General features: G+C 43.5%; 1 pseudogene; it reads left to right on the top strand.

Annotated features, from left to right (window-relative positions):
* Positions 1 to 1,346: 1,346 nt before the first annotated feature.
* LOC129772376 (5.8S ribosomal RNA) lies at positions 1,347 to 1,499 on the top strand (annotated as a pseudogene).
* Positions 1,500 to 13,439: the final 11,940 nt, after the last annotated feature.

Below are 13,439 nucleotides of genomic sequence, written 5' to 3'. Positions count from 1 at the left end.
CCTGGCGAGTCCGTTATGTTTCAATTCATACAACAAACCCTTTCATCTCGGTCTTCAGATCGATAAAAGGATTTACACTCCCTTACTGCACTAAAGGTATTACTACTTGGATGAAGGGCCGGGGCCTTCGAACTTTCATCCTATTGTAGGGGCCATACCTTGCAGTGTGTGCGCGGCTCGAAACTACTAGACCCGGCGTTATAGATCTCATCTGTTGGACTAGGTGCGGTGTCTCGTACTTCGCATGTGCGCATGTGAACGTACAGATGCCCCCTGGCGAGTCCCCATACTAGTGAGATGGGATTGGAAGGAAAGGGTTGATCGTCTCGGTCTTTGGATCGATGATGGGATTCCCATTCCTTACTGCACTAAAGGTATTACTACTTGGATGAAGGGCCGGGGCCTTCGAACTTTCATCCTATTGTAGGGGCCATACCTTTCAGTGTGTGCGCGGCTCGAAACTACTAGACCCGGCGTTATAGATCTCATCTGTTGGACTAGGTGCGGTGTCTCGTACTTCGCATGTGCGCATGTGAACGTACAGATGCCCCCTGGCGAGTCCCCATACTAGTGAGATGGGATTGGAAGGAAAGGGTTGATCGTCTCGGTCTTTGGATCGATGATGGGATTCCCATTCCTTACTGCACTAAAGGTATTACTACTTGGATGAAGGGCCGGGGCCTTCGAACTTTCATCCTATTGTAGGGGCCATACCTTGCAGTGTGTGCGCGGCTCGAAACTACTAGACCCGGCGTTATAGATCTCATCTGTTGGACTAGGTGCGGTGTCTCGTACTTCGCATGTGCGCATGTGAACGTACAGATGCCCCCTGGCGAGTCCCCATACTAGTGAGCTAAAGGTTAAGCCGATCACACGGTCTTTGGACGAATGATGACAAAAATACGTCCCAAGTGATGAAACCGGCGTGATGTTCATTCTGCAAGTGCGATGGGTTCTAAGAACCCAGGAGTGGCCTGTACATCGTATGTTTACATGCGAACGTACTCTCCAAGTGTGTGTTTCAAATTTCAACCCGTGTTTCAATTTCAGAATGTGAACTGCAGGACACATGAACACCGACAAGTTGAACGCATATTGCACATCGTACAATCATTGTGCGATGTACACATTTTTGAGTGCCGCCTATATTTACCAATTTAACTATATGCGCTGCTTAGGTAGCGCATATGCGTAATGGTGTTTTTCGGCCTTCAGTGGTGGAAAAACATTGAAGATAGTCAAACGTGCGAAGGCCCCGGCGCACGGCTTGATGAACACACGTCCCAAGATGAAAGTCTTTGTGTGTTCCATCTTCTCCATACATGAGATTGTTCTTATAGGCCTCAAATGATGTGTGACTACACTCGGCTCGTGGATCGATGAAGACCGCAGCAAATTGCGCGTCAGAATGTGAACTGCAGGACACATGAACACCGACAAGTTGAACGCATATTGCACATCGTACAATCATTGTGCGATGTACACATTTTTGAGTGCCGCCTATATTTACCAATTTAACTATATGCGCTGCTTAGGTAGCGCATATGCGTAATGGTGTTTTTCGGCCTTCAGTGGTGGAAAAACATTGAAGATAGTCAAACGTGCGAAGGCCCCGGCGCACGGCTTGATGAACACACGTCCCAAGATGAAAGTCTTTGTGTGTTCCATCTTCTCCATACATGAGATTGTTCTTATAGGCCTCAAATGATGTGTGACTGGATTCCCTGAGTAGCTGCGAGCGAAAAGGGATGAGCCCAGCACGTAGAGGTGGTGCGCGTTTGCGTGTCCACCGTGTTGCGTGGCATCTGGACACCTGTGACCTCCTACAAACGATAGGTTTACAGGCTGGGAGTTGCGAGTTGCAGAGAGGTGTACACTTCGATCCTCTCAGACTACCCATGCTTGAAGGTTGGCCTTGTACGTGTACGGTTGTTGTGTTTGAAAGAGAAGTCCTACTGTAGCTTAGTGCTGCATGTGGTGACTTCTCTTTTTTTTATTTAAACATTTTCGGGCACTTGAAGGTCCATGCCGAGTGTCGGAGATAGGCATGTGGATGGGGTACGTGTACGGTTGTTGTGGTTAGAAGAGAAGTCCTACTGCAGCTTAGTGCTGCATGTGGTGACTTCTCTTTTTTTTATTAAAAAATTTTCGGATGCCTGAAGGCATGTGGATGGGTCACATTCGACTGCAACGTGGTGCGTGAGCGATGATATGTGCGGGTAGTCACACTGATCGCGCATAGGATGGCTTCTATTGATTTGTTTCAAAAGAACCTTCCTCGAGGTGCACGAACTTTCTCAACACTTGAGATGCCTTATGCTAGACATAAGATAGGCATGTGGATGGGTCACATTCGACTGCAACGTGGTGCGTGAGCGATGATATGTGCGGGTAGTCACACTGATCGCGCATAGGATGGCTTCTATTGATTTGTTTCAAAAGAACCTTCCTCGAGGTGCACGAACTTTCTCAACACTTGAGATGCCTTATGCTAGACATAAGATAGGCATGTGGATGGGTCACATTCGACTGCAACGTGGTGCGTGAGCGATGATATGTGCGGGTAGTCACACTGATCGCGCATAGGATGGCTTCTATTGATTTGTTTCAAAAGAACCTTCCTCGAGGTGCACGAACTTTCTCAACACTTGAGATGCCTTATGCTAGACATAAGATAGGCATGTGGATGGGTCGTATTCGACTGTAACACGGTGCGTGAGCGATGATATGTGCGGGTAGTCACACTGATCGCGCATAGGATGGCTTCTATTGATTTGTTTCAAAAGAACCTTCCTCGAGGTGCACGAACTTTCTCAACACTTGAGATGCCTTATGCTAGACATAAGATAGGCATGTGGATGGGTCACATTCGACTGCAACGTGGTGCGTGAGCGATGATATGTGCGGGTAGTCACACTGATCGCGCATAGGATGGCTTCTATTGATTTGTTTCAAAAGAACCTTCCTCGAGGTGCACGAACTTTCTCAACACTTGAGATGCCTTATGCTAGACATAAGATAGGCATGTGGATGGGTCGTATTCGACTGTAACACGGTGCGTGAGCGATGATATGTGCGGGTAGTCACACTGATCGCGCATAGGATGGCTTCTATTGATTTGTTTCAAAAGAACCTTCCTCGAGGTGCACGAACTTTCTCAACACTTGAGATGCCTTATGCTAGACATAAGATAGGCATGTGGATGGGTCGTATTCGACTGTAACACGGTGCGTGAGCGATGATAGGTATGGGTGGACATATCATTCGCGTGTAGGATAGTAGATGCTGAGCAAATCATAAACTTTTGAAACAGCCCAATAGATAGCAGAAATTTAAAAAGGATGAATGAGTAATTGATGGTGGGCTAGCCGTGGAAAATTCTTCTAAAATATCATTGTCTAGTTGGCTGACATAATCACTTAAGAATAAATAATCAAATAAATCGGTAATTATGCAGAAATGTCGAAAATTTACGTATGAGAGCTCATATTGTGATCTGACAAGAATATGCTTCATGGTTGGACTGATTACTCTTGACAAAGCTAGAGACACTGTTGTTCTGGACGTTATTTGTCGATCGTGTGAGTGGATGTGACTATGGCAATGAGAAACCACAGCAGGCATGACGGATTCATCTATGAGATTCTGTCATTTTTGCTGTCTGGTGTGGGGGTATTGTAACCTGATTTCCAGGTTCCTTGGCGACAGATTGAGGAAGTCCGTCGATTGCCATATAAATACATCACACTTACACAACAGAACAACAGAACAGAACATACCTTGGCTGGGGCAAGCTGGGAAGAGAATCAGTAGTGGTCAGTGGGTATAACTTCATCTTCTCTACTCTCTCTAGAGAACTGGAACCCAAGAAGGAAGCTGGTCACTCAATTTCGTGGATATAAAAGGAGCCAGTGTAGAAAGAGGAGCTCTCTTATTTGCTGGATAAAAATTGGAAAAACCGGCATGCTGCGCGCGCACACAATGGCTGAGTAGACCAGCTAACATCAGCCTTCGTCCATCCTGGCCACGTTCCGTTCCGTTCATCGAAGAGAGGACCACATACCCAGCCCAGCCCGATTGGAGACACCCTACACAGACATTCATACACTGATACACTTTACATGAATTTCAAATAAATATTGTAAGTACATTTAAAACCCTTGTCATCATTTGTATGGTATCGCACAGCTTTCCCTTTTGTGTGGAGTGACGTAGGAAATCATCAACGGTTCCCTAGACTTCGAACCTGGACGTCGTCTCGAAGAGGGCACCTGGGTCGAGTGACCAGGTTCTTCGCGACGCCCGAACAATTTATAAATTTTTTTGTCTCCATCTCATGCGCTTCCGGGCAAGGAGGTGACATGCTTTCGTGACGTTTGCGGCCATGGTAGAATCGCATTTTGACAGTAGTATTTCGCGCCTCAGATGTGATAATGGGGGCGAATATGTAGGAGAAAAATTTCGCGATTTCTGTCGACTGAAGGGTGTACAGTTAGAGTACACAGTTCCGTACACGCCGCAGCAAAATGGTGTGAGCGAGCGGCTTAACCGAACCATTATGGACAAGGCAAGGGCGATGATAGAGGATGCAGAGATGGATAACAAAATGTGGTGTGAAGCAGTTTTGACAGCTGTGTTCATTATTAATCGAAGTCCGACAGCAGTGTTGCCGAGTGGAAAGACGCCATACGAGATGTGGTACGGCCACAAACCCGATGTTTCCAAGTTCCGGATTTTTGGCAGTAAAGCTTTCAGTTTCATACCGAAGGAAAAACGAAACAAATTGGAATCGCGCAGTAGACCCTGTGTTTTTGTCGGATATGGAGTGAACGGCTATCGGCTGTGGGACGGGCGAAAAATATTTATTGCTCGTGATGTTGTTATTGATGAATCTGCTAAGCTGCTGGCTGAAGGAGGGGATGCCTCTGTTGAGAATCTGGATTCTGAAACTGTAGAGTTAGCCGGGCCTTCGCGGTTATCAACAATGGATAATGCTGATTTAAATGCTGTTCCTGTATCGGATAGTATGAATCTAGAAATTGCTGGGCAGGATGATGGTGCGGATCATCTGCATGAGCAACTCGGGGTCAGTGAAATTGAGGTATTCGACGATTGTGACGCAGGAGATATATCGGAAGACGCAGATCCCCTACGAATTCGTCGAAGTGAACGGCCACGTAATCCGCCAACAAAGTTGAGAGATTATTCTTGCATCGCATTCGCTCTCAACGCACAGAGTTATGTTGACAACCTTCCAGCCACTATCGAGGAACTACGAAAGCGCGAAGACTGGCCAGAATGGAAGGTAGCAGTCAAGGAGGAACTTAAATCGTTAGCCGAAAATGAGACTTGGCGTCTGGTAGATCTTCCGAAAGACCGGAAACCAGTCAAATGTAAGTGAGTGTTTCGCTTGAAAACCAACCTGGATGGTTCAATCCACAAAAGGAAGGCTAGGTTAGTAGCGAAAGGATTTACTCAACGCTATGGCTACGATTTTCATGAAACATATGCGCCTGTGATCAAAATGTCAACCGTCCGGATGATGCTGGCGTTAGCAAACCACCACGGCCTCATTGTCCATCAAATGGACGTAAAAGCAGCATTTCTTAACGGGGTTCTCACTGAAGAGATCTATATGCGCCAGCCCGAAGGATTTGAGGAGGGGGAGAAGGTATGCAGACTCAACAAATCAATCTATGGGCTGAAACAGTCGTCTAAGACATGGAATGATAGATTTAACGAATTCGTAAAACGTATCGGATTTCGGTGCTGTATGGAAGATAGCTGTTTGTACGTTCGTCAAGGAAAGTTTGGTCCAGTCTATCTTATGTTATACGTGGATGACGCCCTTATCATGTCGAAGAATCTGCGAGAAATTGAAGCCGTTAAACGATTATTGCTACGAGAGTTCCGCATGGAAGATTTGGGAGAAGCTCAGATGTTTTTGGGAATCCGAATCGAGCGAGATGTTAAGAACGGAGTCATGAAACTAAGTCAGCCCTGCTACATCGAAGCGATTCTTAAACGTTTCGGCATGGACACTTGTAAGCCAGCATCAACGCCAATGGTCACCGGCTTGCAGTTGCAAAAGTCATCGAAAGAAGAGAAACTTGACAAACCCTACCGTGAGTTGATAGGCTGTCTCACCTATCTAATGGTAACCACGCGCCCCGACATCAGTGCTGCTGTATCATATTTTAGCCAATTTCAGTGCAATCCTTCCCAGGAACACTGGTCTCATGCCAAGAGAATATTGCATTTCTTGAGAGGAACGACGCAACACGGCTTGGTTTACAAGAGAGTGGAAACAGCAAAGCAGATAATTGGCTTCGCAGACGCAAATTGGGCAACCGACTCTAGTGATCGCCACTCCGTTTCGGGGTATGTATTCCAGATATACGGAGCCACCACATCCTGGAGTACTCGCAAGCAAAGAACCATCGCTTTGTCGTCTACAGAATCCGAGTGTAGTGCCTTGGTCGACTGCATTTGTGAATCGCTGTGGATTTGCAAGTTATTTAAGGAGTTAAATATACTGGATAAAGATGCCGTCCTTATTTTCGAGGATAACCAATCCGCTATTGCAATAGCAGAATCAGAGGCACCGTCTAAGAAGCTGAAACACACAGACGTCAAGCTACAGTTTATCAAATAGTGTGTTATGGAGCGTAAAGTGACAATACAGTATCTGTCGAGCAACCAGCAACCCGCTGATATGTTGACGAAGGGTCTGGTTCCTGCAATTTTCAACAAGCATTGTTCTACCTTGGGAATTCAAAAGTGATAAGCTTGAGGAGGGGTATTAGGATCAATCTGATCACTTTCACATATGCGTGTAGCTCCGTTTCCCTAAACTTATATGTATCTTGAACTATACAGCCATTTTGTATTTCTTTGAAATAAATTCGAGCACGTCCAGTCCACACCGATGCTCAACCCGAACCTCCTGAAATATATCATTTATATTTCAGTGCAAAAATTAACCGGGCAAATGTATGCCGTCCTAAACGGGCAAATGTATGGACCTAACTGAAGAATCGTCTCTTATGTTTCAAACTAACCAGGCAATCGATGGAACACAGGTTTGCTTGCGAAAGGCCGCCGCTTCCGAAGGCGGGTCGGACTACCGTGGTTTTTCGAAAATTGTATGTCTGTCATCATGTACAGCGCTAGAACCATGCAAGCGCCTCGATACAATCGCTGTATTAGTACCGACCTGTTTCACCGTTGTACATGGCTACAGTTGTACTGTACGCAGCTAAATTAATAACTCAGATTGGAAACTTGTTTGTTGTGTTTGATAGTTTAGACGCTAAATAAAAACCATTTTCATTGAAATATGAGGTGAAAATTAGTCAAATTTCTGATTTGTCTGTTTGGCATGCGGTACAACGTATGTACAATCAAAGTATGTCTGTCATGTTACGATGGTATCTGTACAACGCTGTACACGTACAACGCTAGTACAGCTGTATGTATGTCCCAGATATTATAAAGTATCATATTTGATGGAAAAAATCTTTCCACGCATATGGCCGAAATTCAACAATGACAGAGATATTGAAATGAGGGCTACGTAGCCTCATTGGTTGCGTATTCGCTACTAAGCAAACGATCATGAGCTCATAAATCAGGGCTCTCAACTGATCATCTTTGTATGTTATTCTAGCTACTACGTCCACGCAACAATCATCATGCCCAACCAGGAAAACTCATTTAGTTGTACAAAACAATGATATTATCAGTGTTAGAATAGGGCAGTTTTTGCTTCCGATCAGCTGCCAGGATTGATATTCTCAAGCTGGGGATTGTATCCTCTCCGTTGCTTGCGTATAGCCATGGGGTGTTTGCAGACACATACGATGAGTCTCGAAGTCTTGGCAGCAGTATCCCCGCTTACTCTTCGGTTCACAGAATTATCTTATTTTCTACTCCAACTCACTCCTCAGTCAAGCTTTATGTCGTTATATCATGATTACCTTATCCACGACGTGCACCCTTCACCAGGCATCTCCAACCAAGTTTGCTTCCCATACTTCTGCAATTTCTCTATCATTTTTTATCTGTCCATGCGACAAAAAATCCATGGAACCCCAGATCATCTACGCTCCAATGTTATTCCGTCGATATTTTCGGAAAAATATGGGAAAGTTAAATCTGATAGAATGTTCTTTACTGACGGTTCATTCATAAACGGGTCCACTGGGTCCGGCATCTTCAATGAAAATTCCAGTGCCTCTTTCAAACTCAAAAATCCTTGTTCTGTGTCTGTCGCTAAAATGGGTGCGATATGCTCTAGGGATCATTGAAACACTGCCCATCGACCATTATTTTATTTTTTCAGACAATCTCAGCTCAATAGAGGCAATGAAAGTTGATAAACGCTCATCTTATTTCCTAACAAGAATAAGATAACTATTGAGTGTTTTGGTCGAAAAATTATTCATTCAGCATGGGTTCCCTCTCATTGCCCGATTCCGGTGGATGAGAAAGCGGACTCGCTAGCTAAGGTGGGCGCTTCAGAAGGCACACTTTTTGAAAGACAAATTGCTTATAACGATTTTTTTCACATTCCTCGTCAGCACACACTCGTAAGTTTGCAGCGCATGTGGAGTGAAGATGAGTTCGGTCGTTGGTTACACACGATTATCCCTAGGGTCTCAACGAGTGCATGGTTCAAGGAGTTGAATGTAGGTCGTGATTTCATTCGCGTGATATCTCGGCTTATGTCCAATCACTACAACCTAAACGCGCATCTCTATCGCATTGGGCTCGCAGCAAACAATCTATGTGATTGTGGCGATGACTACCACGACATCGAGCATATTGTCTGGTCGTGTATCCGGTTCCATACTGCTCGCTCTCAGCGCTCTAGAGCACTAAGAGCACAAGGCAGACAATAAGATATCCGCGTCCGGGATGTCTTAGGTAGCCGTGATCCTGATCCTCTGCTTCGTCTTTATCTGTTTCTCAGAAACGCCGATGTCAACGTTTAACGATGTTTCCTTCGTTGTGTCCCTGTTTCATATACCTATTATCCGATCTTCTTCTTCTTGAATGGCGTTAACGTTCCCTTGTGGAACTTTTGCCATCTCAACGTATGCATTAACTAGCGTCATTTATTAATACTTGGTTGAGATTTCTTAAGCCAAATAACACGCCTTGAATGTATTCCGAGGTTCAAGCTCTTGAATACGCGTGACCACAGTGCAAGTCGAAGCAAATTTCCTTGACGAAAAATCCCCCGGCCAGAACGGGAATCGAACCCGAACACCCGGCATGATAATGTGAGACGCTAACCACTCTGCCACGGGTGCACCATCCTATCCGGTCTATAAACTTTTACTTAGTCGCGGCAATACATACACACACTCTTTACAGATACACGGGCCGAAGGTTGTGCAGTCCACTATTCATTCAACAAGACCCAAAGGTTGTACCGCTCATGACAACTCTACACGAGCTGATGATTGCGCCGGCTAGTGACCCTCCTATCCTGTATTCCTCGAGTCGAGAAGACGCCCCACGCTAGATATGGAGTACAGACTAAGGGGAAGTATCCCATGTTGACCACACGTACATAGGAGACTGCAGCATCCCAAATAATAAAATATAATGCAATACTAACCTCGAGCCAACCGCGAGTAAACGCCATATGAGCCTTGATAAAAATATATATTTTGGAAAAAAAAATGTGACGGTACTCCCAGTCCCTTACCACTCACATTACGGTCTGCTGCATTGGTAATGGGTACTATTAATAACACAACAATGGAAGCCTCATAACAACAGTCCCGCAGTGTGTGGTCCAACTGTGAACATGCCCTGCGCCATGGACGGTTAGTGGTGGGTAGCAAGAACAAACCGAATCAAAACACTTGTTAAACATTCTATTCGTTGACTCTCTCTTGAGTCAATAACTCAGATTAGAAACTTGTTTGTTGTGTTTGATAGTTTAGACGCTAAATAAAAACCTTTTTCATTGAAATATGAGGTGAAAATTGGTCAAATTTCTGATTGTCTGTTTGGTACCTTTACAACGCTAGTACAGCTGTATAGGTGGAAACAGAATGCCGCGTTGTGCGTTGCTTCTCATCAGCTGTCATCGCTTGCGTTTTGTACTAAAACATTCGCCCGACGCAGTCTGTTGATTTGCAGTCACAATCTAGCATTCGCGTCACCATTTTTCATGTAAACAAAAACGGCGGCATTGAGCTTCGTTTACTAGTTTAGGGGAGCGTTTAAGAATAGCTGATTTTCAGTCTGAATGAACACGTTTTCAAAATTAAAATTATGAATGAAAATTAGCTTTTCCATATCAAACTAGTATACTATTGAAATGAAAAACATTTTTGTTTGCAGGTGGTGAAAAAGTCTCATACGAAAATTGTTTATGAAGGCAACTCTATATTACGATGAAAAAATTCAGTAACAATGTTGGAATTGTTTAGCCATATGGTTCAATGAAAGTCAGAAACACGTGCTTCAAGTAATCAAATAATATAATGTGAAAATTTTCATTCAAATTTTAGAATTTAAAAGACGGGTGGGTAATGTCGGGGACATAACCGGGGTGACGTAGGACTATACAAAGGGGACAGCTTTTGCTAAATATATTTTTTAAATATATTGTTTTATTTTCTTCTCCTACGTGAATACCAACCTATCTACCTGAAAATGGATTAGTTTGCTGTTTACTCTTTTTGAACATGTTGGGGGTTCTTAAAAGAACCTTTTGTGTTGTGTTTTTGCTTTTTTTTTACAAACTTTCTCAATTTTTTCTCACTATCTCATAGTTGATTCTTGATTTTTTTCTGAAGGCTTTGTACTTATTAAATGTTCAACGCCGGGCATCTTTTGGCGTATGCACATATCGTACAATCAAAATGATGGCTGTGATAGGGAATGCATAGGTGGTTATCAGCTCATTCACTATCATATATTTCACTATTGAGCACATTACCGTACCTTAAACTGTGGTTTCGGAGACGAATGAATTGTAAGATTTGTATCTCTGCAAACAAAGTAAATAGAAATGAAAAAGAACTGAAGTTTTGAAGACGAACTCTACGATCTGTCGAGAAATAAACGAGCTATAAGCGTTCTGAAAAACCAACAGTAAATACAGTGACGGATGACCTTCTGATTAAAGTCCTTTAAAATAAGAACAGAGGTGCAGGAAATACATAGCTCATCATGTTGCTCCTTAGTTATTTTTCTATACAATGCAGATGTAACGTCAGTCAATTTTCAACATCAGTTATCAACCAAAGAAAGCAGTTCTTGCTACCGAGAAAATTCGTTAATGCCATCCTGCATACAATGTGTAATTTGAAGCCACTTTTAATTCGGAAACCATGCATGGGTTTGTGAAAACTGAATGATCAATTTAAAAGACCCCAAACCAATAAGTTTAAGAACAAGCATAAACAAAATAAAACAGTTTATATTATATGTCATATTATGTCACTTTAGAATGCATTGGTATTGTGAAAAACTTTTAATAACTCTTCTTTGAAAGGTTTAATGGCCCTGAAAAGCGCCGTGTTTTACGGTGGCTAGTTTTGCCACCAAAGCAGTCTGTATAAACAAACTTTTTACTTCTTCTACCTGCTGCCGTTTTGCGATTGCGTTTGCCACTTGCTGAAACTAGTTGTTGCCATCGAACCGAATGTGCTCTGTTCTGTAGGCTGGTTTTCTTATTGTCGTGAGCAGCTTTGCAAGCCAACTCGAGCACTCCGGCGGCCGAAATTCTATAACCGCTATTAGGTATACTTGTGCTCCGGAATCAATCCGTTGATGCGATGTGATGTGAAACGATGCCATACAACCACACTAATTTACGGTTTGAAAGAGAATCAGATATTTTTCAGCGGATCCGCGCATTTTGTACTTTAGCGGTACACGGTCACAGGATAGAGACAAATCGGCAGACTCAGCCAAAGGGGCGAGTCCAACGAGACGAACGAAAGAGCGTTATAAGGCAGCGATGGCAGAAAAATACATTCATTACGATTTGTTCGCTCGTTGGATTCACATGCAGGCTAAAAAGGGTCCTTTTCAGGATCACAAAATTATCTTTAATTTAAAGAGTTTATTGTTTTGTTATCACTCGATATCCCCATCTTGTTCGACTAAACCTTCCTGTTTAACGATTGCGTTTACCACTCGCCACAGCTTTCACAGTTGGAAAATTTCTTCTCTTCCAGCTCGTGACATGTTGTACAGTAAATTATATTTAATGCGACGTGCCGAAGCACACCTCAGTGTCGCATTGGAGGCGATTTTAACCTGTAATTGAACATTTGCGATGACAGTGGTACAGTGTCGACTTTCAATGTGGGGTCATAATTTGGATCTCTATGTTTACAAAAATGTCCAACTAAATAAGTCGCATTACATGTCCGTCCAATTAGCTAAATTTCGAACTAATTGTAAATTACTGTACTTTCAATCTGGAAACAATTTAAGAATTGGTGAAAATTGAATAATCAGGAAAGTCCCCAACTATCAATAAGCTCAGAACAACTGCCAAATTCACATACTCATCAGATCCTGGCAAACAAATTATGAAAAAATCAATGTGTTTTATTATTATTTTGGATATTATTTTAGAAAGCATTGAATTGTATTTCCTAAACTCTTTTTTGGATGGTTTAATGGCCCTGAAAAGCGCCTTGTTTTATGGAATGGTTCCAATTTAGAAAACTTAGTACTCGTGGTTTTGAAAAAAACCATTTCGAACGCCCTCGATGCCGCCTTGTTCTTGATTTGCCACCAAAGCAGTTTGTATAACGAACAAACATTTTTCTTCTGCTACCTGCTGCTGTTTTGCGATTGCGTTCGCCACTCGCTGCAACTGCCTGTTGTCTTGATGTCCACCGAACCGAATGTGTTCTGTTCCGAATACGGGTTTTCTTATCGTCGTGAGCAGCTTTGCCAGCTAACTCGATCACTTCGGCGGCCGAAACTATATAACGCCGACTAGGTGGACTGGTGCACTGGTACTAACTCGCTCGGCCTAGCTACCCTTGCGGGGAACTCCAGATCAACACGGTTCGAGCGGGATTTTGCTTTTTCCTTCACTTTTCCTCCTTTGCCATGTCCAGACTTGGCTGCTTGGGTTGGTTTGTTGATGTGTTGTGATGCGAACTGATGTGGTGTACGGTTTGAATGAGAATGATCGTTACGGCAGCGGAGCGGGGATTTTTAAGCTGACTGGCTGGCTCGAGAATTACGCATGAGTGAGACAGCGACCAATGTTTCGTTCATTTTATTTTTCTTTTTCCTTTCCAATCGTGCTTCATTCTATTTCGCTGCTGCTCTGGTTGCCCGTTTTGGTCGGTACGATTTGAGGAGCACAAAATGGACCAATCAAAAATGGGCACATAGTGCATTTGGACAATGCTTGATATTTCACAATTATTCAATTATTTATC

Source organism: Toxorhynchites rutilus, chromosome 2 (genome assembly GCF_029784135.1).
Source record: "Toxorhynchites rutilus septentrionalis strain SRP chromosome 2, ASM2978413v1, whole genome shotgun sequence".
NCBI lineage: Eukaryota > Metazoa > Arthropoda > Insecta > Diptera > Culicidae > Toxorhynchites > Toxorhynchites rutilus.
Note: the sequence above shows the minus strand (reverse complement) of the source record. Positions and strands in the feature narration are given on the sequence as shown.